The following is a 22,620-nucleotide window of genomic DNA, read 5'->3' on the forward strand; positions in this document are numbered from 1 at the left end:
CTCTGGATTTTTAACACTATTTATCATAATTTTGCCTCGTTAGAATTCACACCCGTTCATTAACAAATGCATATCTTAGTAAGTACGAACTTAATCGGAAATCCACGAACTATGACGAAACTAGTAAGAGATACGGACTGCGCGCCAAAGTCGGCAGTCGGCGTTAAGAGCTCTTCCTGTCCTGTTCGATGGTAGTCATCCTCTCGGTTACGAGTAGTTTCTGACACGAGTGTTTCATTATTGATCTAATAGGAATAAAAGTGATATTAAGGCATTCTGAATGCTAACTTCGAGTAAATAGATACCCCAAAGTTGATCGACAGCAATTTCAGATAATTAGCTTCCACCGACAGGGACATCCAGAGCGCCAATGACGAATCTGCACGGGACGACATTTACGAGAGCTGCACCGCCCACAGTTAGGAGGAAGTCAGACGACACGACCCACCAAGGTGGATCAAGGAAGGTGCGACTTACACTAACAAATTCCGCGTGGCAATGCTGACCAGTCATACTGTACGTCCTCTACGGACTCGCGGCTAAGCTGAGTAATAACAGTATCAGTTTAGAAGCGAGGGGATCTTGCAACGTTCAGGACTTAACACTGATTGCTCACAACCGACAGACGAAATGTACTCATGGTGTTCACAATTGTTACTTCAAACTGCCACCGTAATTACTGAGCTGACGCCTCGGAACTTTCTGGAACGACGGTGTACGTAACAACAGTTGCTGCATTATGAAACTAGGGGGGGGGGGGGGGGCGGGGCGTACCTTTCTTTTTTTGATATAGTACGAGTAGTTATCACGGTTGCCGTGCCACTAGATGGCAAACCTTGCCTGTTATCACAAATAATAACATGAAAATCACCTGAAGAAACTTGTGGATTCTCTTTCTCACCGTAGTGCTATGTTAGAAACAACAGACCGACCCGGGATGAAATTTTCACTCCCCAGCGAAATTTGACCTGTTTTGAAGTTTCCTGACTTACGGTATTTAGTCAGAGACTCGAATCGTGCTTGGTATGTAGACAGGGTAAAGGCAAAATTAAAGGAGAGGGGGTATGTCGTCAGTTGGGTGTGGATAGCTCAGGCAATAATAGCGTTACTGGGGAAAGGCAGGGTACCAGATTCGGAGGAAAGAATGAGGATTAAAGTTTAAAGGCCCATCGACAGCGAGGTCATTAGGGATAGTCCGCATTCGAGTCCCTGTCCAGTGCACGTATTTAATCAGCTACCAAGTTTCAACAAAGGGTTCTTTCTGCAATTAAAGTCGAATTGCTTTAGGCTCATCTTCCATATTCAATATGTAGCTCTTATCCTGTCCAAGGGCAGCACTTTTAATCATTACCTTTACTTTTCTTTCACAATACTCCATGCAAATATTGTTTTCCTAGGCAGTGGCTGGAGGTTTTCAGTTTGCTGATCTGTCAGGTTTCTTCGGTGTGATTGATTAATGCTGTGCTTCTGAGTTACTGAGCCGAGTTTTGAATTCCGCATAATGTTTCCACGAACAATGAAGTCGTCATCTTCAGGGTCGCTTGTCGAAACATCGTGAAAAATGAAATGGAATCAACAACTCGGCTGCACACCCGAAAGAACACCTTTAGAGTTCAGCCGTCGTCTTCCAATAGGATAGCATCATTTTTCACATTTGTTATAGGTCTGTTTCGTCAACAACTCAGGTTGGATTAAAGGCTCATTGAGAACAAATGAGTAACAGAATATAAATGACTCCGACTTTCTTGAAATGAACAGAAAGGAAGACTTCTGGAGACGGATACCTTTTGGCCATCAAACTACTCTAGAGGTCTGATGAATATCCAAAACACTGCTGCTGGAGGACGCTAAGTTTTCGCACTGAAAAGTACTGGAACACGAACCACTGTCTTGGCGTACGCACACGCCACCAGTTCTCTCGCGGAAAGCAGAACAAGCGATCGAACGGAGAACAGTTACTAGAGCACTACATTACGGAAACGGACATGTCTGTGTGCAAACCAAACGTCGACAGCAGATGGTAACAAATTACAAATGAACGCCAGGACAACGGCAAACTATCGCAAGTTTGTCGTAATTAATTGCACCAGAGAACATGTATTACCCGACCACGATATTGTTGCACTTGGCCTCGCGCGGCCATTATCAGAAACACACGGTGACGTCACAGTAAACAAGTACAGTGGTGATTAAGGAAAACGCATCACCTTGACAATGATGCCAACACAGTGGTGCGTATACTGTCAAGTGGTTCAGTGCGTCCGCATGAAACTGAAACGTTACGACAAAAACACGCGATAAGCCCTCACTCCCAGCTGCAATAATACTGCAGTCAACTAACATCATACATCAACGACCTGGGACAAGTGAGGAAGAGTCAGCCCGCGGCGGTCCTGACACGTGCAGCTGATGTTTACGCACGTGATCTGGCACCGGTGGACGTATCACTGCGCATTCTGCTTAAAGGTCTTGCCGAATGTGTAAGTAATTATTTCGATTGATCCATCGATACGTCCGGCGGGATTACAAGACTATCAAACTCTTAAATAAGCTGTCAAGAGCGCAGATTAACTTCTAAATTTATCCAGTCTGCTGTGATGAAATGTTAATATTTGGGTCACGAAGAGATGTAGATTTCAGTAAATAATGTTATTAACTAGACTACACTGAACTACACTAATTTTCGATTCTTTGAGACAAGTGAAATAGGTCCTTTTGAATGCTCCTAAAATGGTGGCACGTTCATTATACATAGATACAAAGTTTAGGCGTCATTATATAATTACACTATGTCAAAATAAATTTTCTACACTACTGGCCATTAAAATTGCTACACCACGAAGACGACGTGATACAGACGCGAAATTTAACGTACAGGAAGAAGATGCTGTAATATGCAAATGATTAGCTTTTCAGAGCATTCCCACAAGGTTGGCGACACCTATAACGTGCTGACATGAGGAAAGTTTCCAACCGATTTCTCATACACAAACAGCAGTTGACCGGCGTTGCCTGGTGAAACGTTGTTGTGATGCCCTTGTAAGGAGGAGAAATGCGTACCATCACGTTTCCGACTTTGATAAAGGTCGGATTGTAGCCCATCGCGATTTCGGTTTATCGTATCGCGACATTGCTGCTCGCGGTGGGCGAGGTCCAATGACTGTTAGCAGAATATGGAATCGGTGGGTTCAGGAAGGTAATACGGAACGCCGTGCTGGATCCCAACGGCCTCGTATCACTAGCAGTCGAAATGAGAGGCATCTTATCCGCACGGCTGTAACGGATCGTGCAGCCACGTCTCGATTCCTGAGTCAACAGATGGGGACGTTTGCAAGACAACAACCATCTGCACGAACAGTTCGACGACGTTTGCAGCAGCATAGACTATCAGCTCGGAGACCATGGCTGCGGTTACCCATGGCGCTGCATTACAGACAGGAGCGCCTGCAATGGTGTACTCAACGACGAACCTGGGTGCACCAATGGCAAAACGTCATTTTTTCAGATGAATCCAGGTTCTGTTTACAGCATCATGATGGTCGCATCCGTGTTTGGCGACATCGCGGTGAACGCACATTGGAAGCGTGTATTCGTCATCGCCATACTGGCGTATCACCCGGCGTGATGGTATGGGGTACCATTGGTTACACGTCTCGGTCACCTCTTGTTCGTATTGACGGCACTTTGAACAGTGGAAGTTACATTTCAGATGTGTTACGACCTGTGGCTCTACCCTTCATTCGATCCCTGCGAAACCCTATGTTTCAGCAGGATAATACACGACCGCATGTTGCAGGGACTTTCTGGATACCGAAAATGTTCGACTGCTGCCCTGGCCAGCACATTCTCCAGATCTCTCACTAATTGAAAACGTTTGGTCAGTGGTGGCCGAGCAACTGGCTCGTCACAATACGCCAGTCACTACTCTTGATAAACTGTGGTATCGTCTTGAAGCTGCATGGGCAGCTGTACCTGTACACTCCATCCAAACTATGTTTGACTCAATTCCCAGGCGTATCAAGGCCGTTATTACGGCCAGAGGTGGTTGTTCTGGGTACTGATTTGTCAGGATCTATGCATCCAAATTGCGTGAAAATGTAATCACATGTCAGTTCTAGTATAATATATTTGTCCTATGAATACCCGTTTATTATCTGCATTTCTTCTTGGCGTAGCAATTTTAGTGGCCAGTGGTGTATATTTGGTTGGTAGATTAACTAATTGGGCCGGCCGGGGTGGCCGAGCGGTTCTAGGCGCTACAGTCTGGAACCGCGCGACCGCTGCTGTCGTAGGTTCGAATCCTGCCTCGGGCATGGATGTGTGGGATGTCCTTAGGTTAGTTTAGGTTGAAGTAGTTCGACGTTCTAGGGGACTGATGACGTCAGAAGTTAAGTCCCATAGTGCTTCAGAGCTATTTGAACCATTTTTGATTAACTTATTTTAGGTATAATACACTGATGGAAGAAAAACCGCAGCACCAAGAAGGAGCTGTGCTACATAAATTAAAGTTGGTAAGCGTGCTTCTACATCTGAAGGATGATATCAGTTGAAATTTCAGGCCACTCGTGTAAGGTAGTGTTAGTAGCGCCACTATGAGGATGCAAATCAAGTTTGCTTTAAATACACGACGTAACGGTCGTGAGCGTTAATTGCCTTTGAGGTTGGTCGTCGTGAGCTGATCTTAGTCAAGAATGCCTTTAAGGTGACAAAGATGCTATTATCGACACGTCACTGAATCTGAACGAGGTCGTATAATAGAGTTACGAGAAGCTCGATGTCTTCTGCGATACTGCAGCAAGTCTTGGCAGCAACGTAATTGCTGTATGTTATTGCTGACAGCTGTGGTCACAGGAATTTACGGTCGCAAGAAGACTGGGCTCTGACGGGCAAGATGCACGACCGAAAGGGAAGATCGTCGAGTTTGGCGTATGGGTCTGGCGCATCATACAGCATCTGCAACAGCAATCTGAACAGCACTTGGCACCATAATGACACAACGAACTGTTAAAAATCGGTACTTGAAGGACGGCTCCGAGCCAGACGCCCTACAGCGTGCATTCCACTGTCCCCAACCCAACGCTGTTTGCCACTTCAGTGGCATCAAGCGGCAACTCTTTCGAGGGCAGCGTGGAGGTCTCTTGTGTTTTCTGATGAAAGTCTGTTCTGCTTCGTTGCCAGTGATGGCTGTATGTTTTTTAGAAGGAAGCCAATTGAGGCCCTGTAACCGACTTGTGTGCGTGCTAGACACACTTAGCCTATACCTGGAGTCATTGTCTGGGGTGCAATTTCGTATGACAGCAGAAACACTCTCGTTGTTATCCCACTCACCCTGACTACAATTCTGTACGGCCTTCTGGAGCTTTGAACAGTTGTGCTGCCATTCATAAACAGCATTCCAGTGGGTGTTCAAATAACTTACGGGTTTGCTGCCGTGTGACGTCGTCGACGACGTCACCCAGCAGCAAACCCGTAAGTTATTTGAACATTCAATTAGCTGGGAAAAGTTAAGGTCTCACATTTCAGGGGATGTTTTCCAACAGGATAACGTTCGCCCATATACCATTGTTGTAATCGAAATTTCTCTACAAAGTGTCGACCTGTTGCCTTGGCCTGGTCGTTCACCAGATCTGTCTCCAATCGAACATATGTAGGCTATAACTGAACGACAACTCTAATGTCATCCACAACTAGCGTTAACCGTCCTTGTATTGACTGAGTAAGTGGAACAGGCTTGTAGCTCCATTCCAAAACCGACATCCGGCACCTGTGCAACACAACGCTTGCACTTTGGCATGCTTGCATTCAACGTTCTGGCGGCTACACCGGCTATTAATGTACCACCTTTTCGCTTTTGCAATGGATTACATTAACCTGTGACCTTGCAGTGTTAAGTACTTAAATATTGAAACGCGTACGTTTCATATGTAATCATTACCAGCGATGGCGAGGCATCAGAGAATCTCTGACCAGAGAGCTATTTATCGTTGCTAGTCTGCGCTTGACCGCGCGAGTCGACAGTTGGAGAGTAGTAGCAGTCTGGTACAGCTGTGTGTAGCGAGTCGGCAAGAACAGTTACGAGTTACACTCTGTCTATAGTATAAGTCGGATTCAGTTGTGTGTGGCGAGTCGGCATGCGTCCGCGGTGTGCTCTGCCCACGAGTCTGGTCAGGAATGTGGTGGACGATATGTATATATCTGCATATTCTGTGATTGTAAAGTTAATTAGTTAAGAAAAAATTTGTTGCTCATGGCAAGTCCAAACGACTCACCATCGCTGCCAAATTTTTGCCCCCCCCCCCCAGTGGAGGGTTATGAAACGCGTACGTTTCATATGTAATCATTACCAGCGATGGCGAGGCATCACAGAATCTCTGACCAGAGAGTTATTTATCGTTGCTGGTCTGCGCTTGACCGCGCGAGTCGACAGTTGGAGAGTAGTAGCAGTCTGGTACAGTTGTGTGTAGCGAGTCGGCAAGAACAGTTACGAGTTGCACTCTGTTTATAGTATAAGTCGGATTCAGTTGTGTGTGGCGAGTCGGCATGCGTCCGCGGTGTGCTCTGCCCACGAGTCTGGTCAGGAATGTGGTGGACGATATGTATATTATTATAGAAGGTAATGAAGCAGCATTGCGCTCAGCTAATAACGTATGTTAATTGTAATTAATTTGTTCGAAAAATGCCCCAGTAATAATTTTCTATAAAGTAACTTTTTTAAAGAAAAAGATTCATTTCAAGTTAAATAATATTTCCTATGCATTCCCTCCAAGAATCAAAATTAAATATACGCCAGCATTGGACGGAGCTGTGTGGAAAAATAAGAGCAGATATAGATGCAGTGTTACTGAGGTAAGAATTTATCAGGTTTAATTATTTCACAGGGCCGAAGGTCAGCGCAGCTGCCCTTATAAAATTTATCAGGTTTAATTATTTGTCTTAAGATGTTACATACAGTTCTTGGTTCAGTATTTAATTAACATTATTGTGGGTTTAATGAGCAATCATCTTAACGTTAATTTTGTGGGGACTTTACATTTGGGCCGTTATTGACTTACAAAATTTCTTGTGGGGAGGTTACAATATGTTCCCTAGACAAATGTACTGATGAAATTTCATTATTCTACATTTGTTGCTTTTTTATCTTGCAATGTTTCCCTGTCAGTGTATTTTTCTAGACGCTTCTAAATATCGGAGTCAAATAAATCACATTGTCTAACAAAGTTGAATATAATAGGCAAGTAAGCATTGACACGCGCAAGCGCTTAATACAGAGAGTTAACCAGATCATATTCGGGAATTTCTGCACATGTCGGCCAGCCTAGAAACAGGAATTATGCCGCAGTAGACCTGCTCGAGAGAGCAATATCCGCGCACTGCCGGGGTAATGGCGCCTCATTCCTCATTCCAGCAGCCTAAGCAGGAAAGCTCGCGAGAAAATTGGAATCGATAGCGGAGATGCGTTCGGTCTTCGTGCTACAGAGGCAGCCGTTGCTGAAATACAAACTCTGAACACGAACTGCAACTTATCTTGAACGGAAATTTGTCTTTGATCTGGCTGACAACTTGAGATAGAGCAGGCAGTGTTACGAGGGGCGGTCAGTAAGTAATGCAACACATTTTTTCTGAAAGAAAGGTAGTTTTATTCATGATTCCAATACACTATATTATTTCCCACTCTTCTGGCAACAAAAATTAACTTTTCACCATAGTCTCCATTAAATGCAACGACCTTACGCCACCTTACTGGCAAGGCCTGTATGCTCGCATGGTGCCACTCCACTGGTCGATGTCGAAGCCAACGTGTTGCTGCATCAATAACCTCCCCATCATCCACATAATGCTTCCCGCAGAGAGCATCCGTTATTAGCTCAAACAGATGGAAGTCAGAAGGTGCAGGGTCTCGTCTGTAGGGCGGATGAGGAAGAACGCCCCAATGAAGTTTTTTGAGCTCCTCTCAGTTGCGCAGACTAGTGTTAGGCCTGGAATTGTCGTGGAGAAGGAGATGTTGGCTTGCATCCGTCAGTCACCTCGAATGAGAGTGTCTACATGTTCCACCATCACAGGAGTCACAGCTGTGTGCAGCCGGCGACACGCAGGAGGTCGCACACGTCTGCGCGACCTTGTTGCAATGATGACAGGCACCTCTCCCGACGATTCACCGTGCTTTTCTTGACCGCCAGGACTCCGTAGGCATTCTGCCAGCGCCTTCCAATGTCTGCAATGTTCTGGTTTTCCACCAAAAGAAACTAAATGACAGCTGTCTGCTAGGAACGCATCTCTGCTGCAGGCGCCATTTTGAAGGCTATTTATAGAGCTGCCACCTATCGGAATTTCGTAAAACTATAGGGGCACTATATGGGCTGAAGCGGGAATATTCTGCGATATCTCACAAACGAATTCCACCTTTTTTTCAACTGAAACAGGCAGAGGGAAAGAAAAGTGTTGCATTACTTACTGAACGCCCTTATGGAGAATTGTTTTCAACTGTACTAAAACTGGCAACGGCTTTTCCGGAGTGGTTACACCGGTTCCCGTGAGATCACCGAAGTTAAGCGCTGTCGGTGACCATCCGGGCCGCCAGGCTCAGTCGTGTGAAGTTAGCACCCCTTTTTCGAGAAATATACATTTTTTTCACAGTTCTTGTTAGATGTGCCATAGTTCTAGAGTTCTTTGTACAAAATATCAATAGTTCTGCAAAATGTAACGAAGAAAACAACAATACTCGAAAAAATTTTCGTATCGAAAACATTCTTTGGCAATTTCCGCAAAATGTAAATAAGTACAAGAGTTCTGAGCACAGTTCTGAACAGAGCTCCAAGAGTTCTTTCGAAAATCCAAGTAACATTTTTTTGTGCAGCTAATAGTTTACGAGTTAATTGCATTTTAATGAGAAAATCTTTACACTTACTGTGAAGTTGGCACCCTTTTTTTCAGAAATATATATTTTTTCAGAGTTCTTGATAGATATGGCATAGTTCTAGAGTTCTTTGTACAAAATTTCAATAGTTCTGCAGAATTTAGCGAAGAAAACAACATTGTATAACATAGCTGATTCAGGAACCCTTTCCTTCTGATAAAATTCTTACTGTTGCCACAATAAATCACTTGTGCATAGATTCCATCTGTACTGATCATTACAAGAATGTAACCATTGACCAGCGGCGGACATTTCTTGCAGCGTTGTACAAAGCATTCGGCTTATCCGCTGTGAAAATACCACACTTAACGCTATTGTAAAATTTACGGTGGATGGCTTCCGTTTATCTACAATGTCAGCATATATCGAATTATCTTCATGCAAACGTGATGCCTGGATCACTCACTTCCCCTTTTTAGGTACGGCGGAAACTAGAGTTCAGTCTTGTGGAAGCCAAAAACGGAAATGTGGGCAGCCCTTCTTTTACTGATAGCAAACTGTAGAGAAATCTCCACGCTTGTTTTTCTTCATCATGCCAACAAAAGAAAAATTCTCCCTTCATAGCTCTATTATCATTCCAGTACTAGTAAACCAGTTGTCCGCTTTCACATTTCGACCTGACTGATATATAGGTTTACACAGTCACAGAACAACATCAAAATGTTTATTGCTCAGTTGGTAAATCCTTCTGGTTGCAACACAGCGTACATTTCCAAATTGTACAGGTAAAATACTTAAGAATCCACACTTAAGAATCCATACTCGTTTGTTTTGATTGATACATATTGGCGAAAACTGTACCTTCCACAAAATCCTTCCAGCTTCTTGTCTACTGTAACATTTTCTCCAAGGGTGTAAGATTTGTGGTAGTTGCGTACAAACACAGTAAATATTTCCCGAATAGCTGTTAGCTTGTCTAATTGTCTCCTTCCATCACGAATAGCGCGACTGTAAAATCTAAGGCTCTCCAGAATAAATTTGAAACGTTTTATGTTCATTTGCGAGGTGTAATTTTTCAATGCCATCACCATCAGTTCCACACAGATCTTCCAGGCTTTATCTGTTACTTTTGTTAACAACAATTAAAAACAAGAGACTGATGAAGGCTTTCAAATCAATATCATCTATTGATTTTACCCCTCTCTCACGCTGAAATGAGGCTTTGATGCTCTCAAAATTCTAATTGGAATACAAAACTACAATAGACAAATATCGTTATCTATGAGGTAATTACAGCATCACAAACGCTGCTTTGGCTGCACCTATTGGTACAGGTAAATTTCGAATAATATTATACTCTTCGAACAATATGCTTTGGATTTCTTCTACATTATCTAGTACTTCCCACTTAAAATAATAAAATTCCTATAAAATAACGCAACCAGGCGCAGTGTATTAATCTGATATTTGACGTTCAGACAGCGGACACTGACGATTAAACAGTTCAAACAGAATTTCAGTGCAGTTTACATTCTGGATTAGCTTTGTACTACTTACTACGTTGATAAACAAATAAATTAATCGCTGAAATGAAATACGAAAGGGCACAGTGGATAAAAACGAGCAATCGGCTCATATCTCATCAAGAGAGTATTAGCGTCGATACTGAATCATACAACAATGAAAGGCATACATGAAGTGTATATTTTTAGAATCAGGAAGAACCAGATGAATTTTATTACGTAAAACAGTAATTGTTTTGAGCTCTCATGACATCCAGGACCCACTAACGACTAAAAATATGCCCAGGACCCTCATGGATGAAAGTTATGTGGCAACATCACCAGACGCTAGGATACATAAAAACATGTGCTGTGTGTAACGAATAAATTTGAAATTGCTGTCGTTAATTTTGTTGCAAACATTTGTTCTAGTTAGAAAGGAAGTGTGGAAGTTTGATGAGTTACACTACAGCGAGAGTTAAAAGTCTTTACAATGTATAGAAATGTAAGTATATTTACTGAATATATTGTACAAACGAACTAAGTAGTGTGTTTAAATCCTAATTCAATACATGACTGATAGAGGTGTTATTATGTTGAGGGGATACAGTATTAAAGTTAATAAGAAGTTCGAAATTTGGAAATAAGAACCTCGTTTATTTGGTCCTCAGTAATCCGGATTTCCGGTTTATCCGGATTCATATTTTGTGTCCCTTGGTTTTTTTTTCTCTTTTTTTCTAATAACACGAAGATGTGTAGTCGGTGAGGTACATAGGCTGCTTATCACTAGGCCGGTAATTTAGTCTAGTACTGAGTGATAAGGAACTCGGAGTGTGTGAATGACATTGTTTCTCAAGTATTGTACATTAATATAACGGTGTATTGATGCCCATCAAGTAAGTTGCATAGTAACCACGCCAACAGCACTCCACCATAGCTCATTGTACCTCTGGTGCGATTCTCGACAGGTATGACACCATCTGGTTAGTGGCGCGTGTGAATGTATCTGCTCTCTCAGCCATCTGTTTGTTTTGCACTGACGAGCCTTCTCTCCTTGAATCATCTAAGCGTGCACATCCCACGCATCCACCTACAGTTACTACAGTCAGTCTTAAGAAGGTGTACTGGCATTTGTATAGTGCTGAACATTTAGACTTTCTGTAATTAGTAGAATATACTTCCGGGTTTTCGATTTTCGGTTTTCCAAAATAAAAGTGAGAATTTACGATCGTCCTCATAGCTGTACTTCCAGCAGTACTTCATCTCCTGCGTTTCCAATTTCGTAGAAGTTGTCCTACGAAAATTGCAGAAGAAGCGCTCCTGGACGAAAGGACATTGTGACGATATTACTTCGTCATAGCCTGGGGTTAGAGACCCGGTCCGGCACACAGTTTTTATCTGCCAGTAAGTTTCACATCGGCGCACACCCACTGCAGAGTGAACACACAATCTATTTCATAATCTACTGGCACCATAAAAATGTTATGAGGGTTTTTAAAAGAACTCTTTCGGTGCTACCCAGAACTGTCAGCAAGAGGGTTGTGCCAATTTATTATAATGTAGACCAAGTGGGTCTCTCGAAAATGCTATTATCTCATTAACTGTTATCCCCACAAAAAATGTTATTACAGTTGACAGTAGAACTCTTAGGGTCGTATTAAGAAATGCCATCAGACCTTTTGTACGAATTTCTTACTTTTACATGACAAAAGTGAGTCCCACATTAATTATCTCATATGTCATCGTCACAAATAATGTTATTATCGTTTTTGATAGAACTCTGTGGGTGATATTCAGAACTGTCATCAGAACTATTCTACGAATTTTGCCATAGTAGAGAAAGTGAGTATCAGATTAAAACAATTATTGTATAAATTATTATCGCCACAAAAATGTTCTTATCATTTTCAATGCAAGTCTTCCGGTGCTATCCAGAACTGCCAACAGAACTGTTATACAAATTTATTCTTTCCAAACTGACAATTTTTTGCAGTACCAAAATTTTGCCGAGTTATTGTTTTCTTCCCGAAATTCTGCAGAACTATTCGTGTTTTGAGCAGGGAAATCTAGAACTATTGCATATATATCAAGAACTATGAAAAAATGTATATTTATCGTAAAAGGGGTTCAAACTTCACGGGAAATGCTCATAACCATTCCTTAATAAAGGCAGTTACTACGTAAACAATTACCTGCACAGAATATGTTACTAGTATTTTCGATAGAACTCTTACAATGCTATCCAGAGCTGGCATCAGAACATACGAACAGACATATTTTTTTTTGAGTAAGTGTGCCCCACAATTAATAAATTACCATACAAACTATTATAACCACAAAAAATTTTATTATGATTGAGAGGCACCCACTTGCCTTACTCATACTGTGGCATCAAGCAGTCAGGCCTGCAAGATGAGTGGTCCGCCAAGCGAGTGGATTCTTTCTTAATTTATCGAGTAACATGAACTCTCGTATCTCACTATTTAGTTAAAAATTATCTTCCTGTGTGAATAATACGCAACGGAAACGCATATCTGACTATCAGTGATTTACAGAACTCTGACTGTACACTACGCACTGGCAGTACCACATTTTCTTTTTGTCTTTTATTTAACGGCTTTTATTAACACGTGGCCATCGCACTGAATATGAGTGGCGCACACATTATAAATTTGGGACATTATGATAACATACAATTCGAAGGAAAAGGCCGCCAATCTTTTTCTTTTCACTATCTTATTTATTCCTAAACACACAAATTCTATAACCTACAACAATATCACATGAGAAATTCCGCCCAATGGGCATGGCTTTACATTAGTGAATCTCTATATTATGGTCTCGTAATTTATTTAAGGCTACAGTGCACTTTCTGGATAGGCTGGCGGATCTTTTATTATACCTCACACTTCGACTCTCACAATCATCACGAAACTTTCCTCCAGATCGAGCGATACAGAAGGAACAAGCATAACCCACACATCTTTTGAAACTACCTTGCTACTCCCCCATGCAAACCACACATACCCAAATTACATGACATACACCACACAACAATATGAAATACTAAACACTAAATAGTCACAACATTATCACTTTCAGCTTTCCCACTTCAATCAATATTTATCCCAGTTTGACACGACACTGCCCCACTTTGTAATTCTACTTTCCTACTGTGAACTCTGGAGATAAATGCACGTCTTCCTGTGCAACGCAAGCCAAGTGGCGTTACTGGATAGACGGCCGACTCACCTTGATTCTCTCTCAGAGTTTAAATCTAGCGTCACACGGAATCATATCATGCAGTTCAGTATTAAGCACACACGCGAGTCCTCAACTGATACCATGGACGAGTACTTCTCTTTGTCCTTTGTCTCATACACAGACTGAGACTCACACAGTACTCACCACGTGGAAGTACTCGTCTCTAATTTCAAGTCCTGCACACGTAATTTCTTAAATATTTCAACTTATGATACACACGCTATTTCTTAAATATTTCAACTTATTGTACACACGCTAGTAATTCAGCTTAACTTAAGCACACGGAAGTATCTCAACTTATAGCTACACGTGGTTTCATTGTGACCGTTGGTCACTTCCGAAGATTACTACAATCCCCTTAATATTACCTGCCTGACATTTAATTCTCCCCACAAAAGTTCCTGAGATAGAGAAATTATTAATTCAAACTACTCTTAAATATTCCACATGCATACCATACCTCCACTCTTTCGTCATTACGGAGCACAACAAAAACAGGTCTTAACGGCAGAAGATCCAGCGGCAGAGTGCTGAAATATGGCCGTTCTCTAGCAAGTCATCAAAATAACCAGGAGGAGACCTTAGCCCCTGGTGACCTAAAATAGACGACCAAATGCTGTTACTTTACCAAATTACTGACACAGTTGTTGCATTATTGTACTCTCCACAATCCGGAGTAACGTACACATACAAATTTATAACAATCCACATGACAAATAAAACATCACATCATAGAAATAAAAAAATAATGGTGAGATAAAAATTGGCTTAGTTAGCGGGATCTCCGTTATTTTTAGGAGTAATCCAAATTTCCATAATTCTAAAACAAATAAAAAAATACTAATTGTACTCATGAAATTTTAAATAGCTCACCGTCCAAACACAGAACAAGTAATCTGACATTCATAAATTGCGTTGTAATAATCTTTACACGGCAATGTCTAAATACAAAACAAAATCAACAAAAGAATAAAAATTTCGTACACTAGTTACACGTAGAATGTCAGGCTCCATACCATTACTCTAAAATATACCTCAAACCTACAGAGAAATAAAACTAAGAAGAAAAACAATGAAATATACCACAAGTTACATACTGGTTACGTAATATAGTTCGTCTAAGACATCATGTCATACTTCATTAACTATCATCACCTAAGCAATTGCCACAACTACTCGACAGTGAGTTTAACCTTATCCTTATCCATCAGTACAAATACCTGCTGCTGAGCTAGTCAGTCCATCAACTTTGATCAATACACGCAATAAATAGTCAGCAATAAGTGCTTGAATCTACCAGTAGCTCTCGTATCTTACTCTACTGTTCATTTCTCTGTTGTCACACATTTAGACGACAAGAACTTGCATTTCGACTAGCCTTCGTTACACTTTAATGTGAAATATCACCACTGTGATAATGCAAATAAGTGGCTTCAGTCAACACACCAATAAGATCATTACTGTCCACGACATCAAAATGCATCAGTTAATTCCGATATTTGTTGTGCAATGCAAACCCTTGTCCCCTGTGACAACCTTACTGATCAATGCTACAAGAGCCACTACGTTAGTATTACGCCACTGGCTAATAATTAGAGCATCATTGTACCAAATATTCTAATAAACATGCTACGTGAACTTGATAACCCAGAATCAAACAAAAAACAAACACTAACTATTCTAAACACAAATGTTAATGAAATACAATTACACTTGCTGTCCCTTCAGGAATGAAACATACAAAAAAAGAAAACATTTACACAATTACTAATACATTATCCCCTATCTTGCGAGTCACATGGAAACATTTCATTCTGTGATTTTCTTGGCGTCAAAAAGTTGCTGATAGTTTTCCTAGAAACACTGTCTCGGTGTCAAAGCTCTCCCATGGTTACCCGGACGAAAGTCTTTGAGTCACTCAAATCGGCATTTTGAACACACACTGAACAGTAAACTGTATCTCACATTAAACACAAATGTCATAGTCACTCTCAGAGTACCATCCACACGAATCTGGTCGTCCAGAAATGGCCCTACAACTACTATTACCCACGGTTCTGTCCTTTCAGTTCATGGTGTAATTAAAAGTCGTAAGTTCCAACAAAGAGCACTTATTCCTGCACCAATTCAAGAAATGTCTCCTACTACAGACACAAATGTCAATGTCCCACTCTAGTTTCTTGTGTTCATACAATAATTGGTCACCAAACGACAACTGTCCTCTTTAAGTATACCAAGTGTCCCACATGCAATTCACAAAGCACACTTAACAAGTCACTGCCAAAAGTTTATGGATCCCACCGTTCAGTAGTCAAGACAAAACAAAACGATCGTCCTGTCTGCTAAAGACAAAATCTTTTCCACCACTCACAACGTGGAAACACCAGTCCTTCACTTTCCACCTTATGGAGATGTAACGAGCAGTCATCTTGTTTCACGGCTCCACAGTCCAGTACTAGATAATAGTTGCTGGTAACAAATGCCCGCCGGGCTCTGCCGCGCGTCGTCCATTCTGCCGTGGCGCCGCTGCGCGCCCCGTTGAGCGGAAGAAACCACCCGCTGTTGCCTCCACGGGATACTTTCCCCAGTCGTAAGGGTGGCGGAACTCATGAATGGCCAGTGGTACGTGCGTGTCGCCCCAGGCCGTTGACCTGCTGTAGCGGACGCGTGGAGTGCACCTCGACCGGCAGTGGAGTGGGGAGTGCCGCGGCTCTGTCGCCTGTCGCCATGGCGACGTCAGCTCGGCCCGTTAGCGGTATGGGCGTTACGACACCCAATTAGCCAGACCTTCCGTGCATCTCGCAACATTACAGACAAAAGGATATTCTTACATTATTTAAATACTCATTGATTACATGTATGATCTATTAGATACATTGGTAATAAAAGAATCTTTGTTCTAAAAAACATAAAATTATATACCCTAGTTTTCTACCCATACAACATCAACACTTATCCATCCCTTTTCTATAGACAGCCCACACTCGTGCAATTCATTGTACCTGTCGTCCCTCATACAAAACATGAAAGTGTAAAAAAAACAAAAGGAATAATAAGCAATCTATACTGCTCATAATTACAATATCAAATAGTAGGCTACTCTAACATCCTATCATAGTGAAAATATTAGAAACTGTTTATTCTAAAACTACAATATACAATGAACTTTTGTGCTTGTGACAGACTGAAATTATAACCCCTTGAAAGTGTTCTAACAAAAAAAATAAGAAATAATCTACACAGCTCACAATTACCTACCACATGTTGTTAAATAGTAAACTACTTTAACATCGTAACACAATAAACATTTTAGAAACTCGTGACTCTAAATCTACAACATACAATGCACCTTTGTGCTTGTGACAGACTGAAATCAGTATCTCTTCACATATTTTACATTTTATTATATATAACAACATTTCTAGGACATGTATGAACCATCCACATGATGTCAGATCCTGACCTGCCATCGAGGTTCATCCCAATCAAACAATACATAATAATGTTTTAGTTTACAGATCGGTAGCATCCCCTTTACAGGAGTGTGCGCACTGATCACACTACTCTACGACTCTCACTCACCAGACATCACATTTTCCCTCTCATTCAATCCATTGATACACTAACAGAATAGGTCTAGAAGTCAGCTAACCTTAACACCACCACACTCACGACAACATACCATACCTTTGCTCCCTTATACTCATAACACCATCACACTCACAACATACCATACCTTTCCTCCCTTATACTCAACCACATAACACATGAAGCTGTTTCGGAGATAGCATTCCAGTCTCCGAATTCGTCCTTTCACTCTGGCACCTCTCTCCATCGGCTTACTTCTGCATTCACTTTACTGATCAATGCTCCTGCTAAATATCAACTTAGAATTGCGACATTTCATCTAAGAACAAAAATACACAAATTATTCAACTTGCAAAATAACAGTACACATTTTTGGTACCGTTTTGATTAGTTATACTGGTACCAGGCTTCAACAACAACAAAAAATATTATTTTTGCCAAATCGCAAATGTTATGCTAAGAATTAGATCTACACTTATATTACATCTTACGTCAGTATTCCACAACGTTCACCATCTGGATCTCATACTCCCTTTATGTCCTTTCACATTGTACAGTTGTCCTCATCTCTTCATTCGTATTTCGGCTCTCCGTCCGTCCATTACTCCATCATTTCCTGGTCTTCCTTCGCCATTGGCATCAATCTCTATTGCAGCATACACAGGCCTCTCTGTAACATACATCTAAGACATCTCCACATTATTAATTCTACTCACCTTTATTTACCACTGTTTCATAACGTCGAATCTCTCTTTATTAATCACATTGCTTCACGTCGCTTCTCTCCTTATATGTCACCTTCATCCACTTCTATTTATCACGTCGCTTCTCTATCTACCATCTCTATCCACTCATTAATCATCACGTCGTTTCTGCTTGATCCTTTTTCATATGACAAAAAATACGTACATACACCACTCTGTCGACTCCTGTTCATGACTCATTCGACCAGTCTATTCCGTCATATTTCCTGACATCCCGCCTGAAAATTCTTATGTTCGATTTGACCCTGCACAACGTTACACATCACAAATAAATACACTGACTATCTATCATAAATCGCCTACTTTAGATCTATCCTTAACTTTTCCATAATTTGATGTTAGAAATGTGATGAAGCCCACGAGATTGTTATCCCTTGATCGTCTCAATTAGTACAGCATTTTCATGAACAATACGCCTCACTCTGAATGGTCCACTATACACAGTAAAGAATTTGCTAGTTAGGAATCTGTGTTTCTTTGATAATCGATGAGTTTTAATTAGAACCTTGTCTCCTACTGCCAATTCGATCTTACGGATCTTTCCTTTCTGCTTCTCCTGCCTATCCTTAGCTGCTTTCTTAATACGCTCTATCGCAACCTTGACAACTTCTGTGTGCCTCTGCTTTCCTGATCGCGGAAAATCTACCAGCTCCCTGACTCGATCTGGTGGTGGTTCATTCTTTAGTACCGTAATTGGTGATAAACCAGTTGCTCCATGTGGTAGCTCATTGAGGATGTCCTGAAAATCTTTGAGAAAAATACTCCAACTTCTGTGTTGCCTATGGCAATAGATCTTACACAATTTTCCCAGTTCTTTTACCACTCTTTCACTGGGGTTACTTGCAGCATGGTATCGGGATATGAACACCGGTTTTATCCTTCTTCCCTTCAGTGTGGTTAGCCATTGTCTGGATCTATATTGCGGTCCATTGTCAGCTATGAACTTTTCTACAGTTCCTACTTCTCGCAAAAAGTTTTTAACGATCGCTGCTGCCACTGTCCTTCCCGTCGCACGTTTCAATGCGGTAAAAGTCACATACTTTGACACCAATTCCACTGCTACTAAAACATATCTATATCCTTGCACTGACTTAGGTAGCGGGCCAAACAAATCTGTTGCTCCGAATTCCCTCAATCTACTTGGCACTATCGGAAAAAGCGGTGCTTTGCATGAGATAGTTAGCGATTTTGCCTTCTGGCACAATTTGCAACTACCAAGCACGTTCTTGATCCTCCTCTCCATACTAATGAAATAAACTGATTCCCTTAACTTCTTACAGCATTTCCTTGCCCCGTAATGCCCGTAACTTAGGTGCGTGTACCAGATCAACTTGTTGACTATTTCATTTGGTATACACAACACCCAGTCCTGTGTGTTCGGTTTTCTAAGGTAGAAAAGGACCCCGTTCTGAATCGTATAAAAACGTGCTATATTGGCATCTAAGTTCGCTCTAACTCTGTCCTTCACCATTCTCCATGACGCGTCTTTATCCTGCTCTTTCGCGATATTTGTGAGTACCGCCCCTATGTATTTCTCGAACGGCACGCCCTGCATATACAATATATCATATCTGTTCTCGTTTACCTCCTCATCAAAGCATTGACCATGACCTACTGGGTTCCTTGACATCGCATCTGCCACTATATTCTGTAGCCCAGGAATATACATGACCGAAAACTGAAACTCCTGTAAATAGAGTGCCCACCTAGCGAGTCGTCTATGGTTAAGTTTGGCCGACATCAGAAACTGTAGTGACTTGTGGTCAGTATAGATTTTAGTATGCCTTCCATACAAATAGTATCTAAACTTACTAAAACCCCATACTATTGCCAAAGCTTCAAGCTCAGTTACCGTGTAATTTCTCTCAGCTTTGCTAAGCACTCGGCTCGCAAATGCAATAGGTTGTTGTATTACTTCTCCTCCTTGCTCTTACTCTTGGAACAATGTTACCCCAAGTCCACTACGGGAACTGTCCGTGGCCATACAAAACTCTTTCCCTAGGTCTGGATGCCCGAGAAGAGGTGCCGATAGCAGTGCCTTCTTTACCGCCTCATACTCTTCCTGTGCGACAGGGTCCCAATTCCATACCGTTTTCTTTCCAGTCAGCTGACATAGTTTGGGTGTCGCTGCACCTCCAATCTTAATGAACCTCCTGTAAAAATTGATTAATCCTAAATAACCCCGTAGCTGACGTTTTGTTCTTGGCACCGGAAAATCTCTGATTGCTTCGAGTTTGTCTGGATTTGGTCTTATTCCCTCTGGTGTCACAATGTGACCTAGAAACTCGATTTGTTTTCGTCCAAATTCTGACTTTCCCAAATTCACGGTCACCCCATGTCTCTCATGTGCACCGAGCAATATGCCTAACGTTCCATTGTGGTCTTCCCAGTTTCTTTCTGCTATCAGGACATCATCCACGTACTGTGTTACCTTGTCTTTTATTTCATTAGGAATGACAGTATTTAGCGCTCTGATAAATGCCGCGGACGATACATTTAACCCAAATGGTAGTTTCTGGAATTGATACGATTTCCCATAGCACAAGAAAGCAGTGTATTTTCTACACCCCCTGTCTAACTCCACCTGCCAGAAACTCATTCTCAAATCAACTGAGCTGAGAACTCTGATCCCGTGGAACTTTTGTAGCAATTCGTCAAGTGTCAGCGGCCGATCTGTCTCTGGCTCTATTATCTTATTAATCCTTCTTGCGTCCAAAACTAACCTAATTGACCCATCCTTTTTTTCAACACAAACTAAAGGGCTGTTGTACGGACTGGATGCTGGTTCGATAATCCCTTGTTGTAGCATGCTTTCGATCTCAGCTTCCACTCTTTCTTTGTACACAACAGGTATCGGGTACACTTGGGCCCTAAACTGTTTATGTGGCTTGACCTTGAATCTATACACAAAATTTCTTATTGTACCCGCAGCATGTTTAAATACCTTTCTATTCTCGTATAAAATTTTCTGCAATTCCCCGTAGACCGTGGTCCCTCGTAAATGCCACATTTTCTCCCTGATCTCCTCCTCCAAACATTTATGAATTTCCTTCTTCTCTTGTTCGAACCCCGTATTCTGTGCCTGTCTACCGGACTTTACCGCCAGACATAATTCTAAGTGTGCGTTATCTTTACCATGTAAGCAATCGTCGAATCTTAATGTAATTTCCTCCGAATCTCGTTTCAACTCCATCGAACCATTTCTCATGTTAACGACTGCTTTATATTGGTTCAAAAAATTAACGCCTAATATCCCTTCAACAGTGAGAGATGACACAATCATGAACACTGTACTAAACCTCTTCGCCTGGCACACGAAGTCTACCTGCGCTTGTAACTTCACCTCAGTTCCCTTTCCTGTAACTGCCCCTCTCACTGTTGTCCTTTGCAATGGCAACGTTGGCCATGGTTTTGTAAGACTACAACAGTTAAACACATCTTCCCTCAAAACACTCATTACACTGCCTGTGTCGATGACACAAGGTACGATTATATTATTTATTTCTACGCTAATTATTGGGTGGACTTCACTCCCCACATCTCCTACCTCCTCTAACAGATTCTCCCTTAGTTTTCCGTAATCGATATACCTAATATTTACATCATTAATAGTCCTGGTTTGTACCCGTCTATCAAGTAGTCACCTTCTTGTCCCTCCGTCATTGTGACAATGATTGTCCTGTCGTGAACCCAATAACTGCCTATCCTCTCTTCGCCCATCATTTTCATTTTCCCTTCTTCTCCCATCTATGTCCCATCTTCTATTTTCCCGGTTTGCTGGTCGATATCCCCATGAATTCTGCCCCCTATTTCCTCGCCATCTTCCATTTCCGTCATTCCTCTGATTCCATGCTCTCCTGTCATTCTGTTAGTTTCTACCGTTCCTATCCTCAACTCTGTCTGACCTATGAGTCATGTCGCCGTTCACAATGTTGCTCTCATTACCCAGTTCCTGTAAGAAGTGCGGAAATGACGCAGAATCGTTCAAGCCTCTGCCTGCTATCACTATATCTCTGCGCAATCTCACTGGCAACTTCGTTATACAGATCCTAATGAGCTCCCCAGTTTCGTATGGCACATCCAAATACCTGTTTCGTCTCAGCATTTCCTGATGGCACGACACTGGATCTCTTATACCACCTTCGTTACAATTTGGCATCATCAATATGCTTTGCTTAACCTGGTCCTGCTTACTTTTCGACCAGAATTCATTTAAAAACTTGTCACAAAACATCTTGTAGCTACTACAGTCTTTAATAACTTCCTGCATTTTCGCTCTAGCCTCGTCCCTCAAATGGTTACACACAAACTTCATTTTGAGGAGCGGTCCCCACGATGAAGGTAATGAATCTTGAAATTGAGACAGCCACAGGCATGGATGTTGGTAATTATCAGGATCCGGAAAGCAAGTGTACGTTTGTACCGACACGAAGTGCCTCCTACATTCTTCTTCCGCGTTTATGTTTTCCGACCTTGGACTATACCCAGTTGGGTTTGCCACCTGTTTTATCCGACACAGCCGTTCTTCCAACTCTCTGAGTTCGTCTTCCTCTTTCTGCCTATTTTCGTTTTCTGAATTTATCTCACTCTCCCTCTGCAGTCTACCTGGTGGTGTTTCACCTTCGCTTCTGCACGCTAATTGCAACTG

The sequence above is a fragment of the Schistocerca nitens genome, chromosome 7 (genome assembly GCF_023898315.1).
Source record: "Schistocerca nitens isolate TAMUIC-IGC-003100 chromosome 7, iqSchNite1.1, whole genome shotgun sequence".
Taxonomy (NCBI): domain Eukaryota; kingdom Metazoa; phylum Arthropoda; class Insecta; order Orthoptera; family Acrididae; genus Schistocerca; species Schistocerca nitens.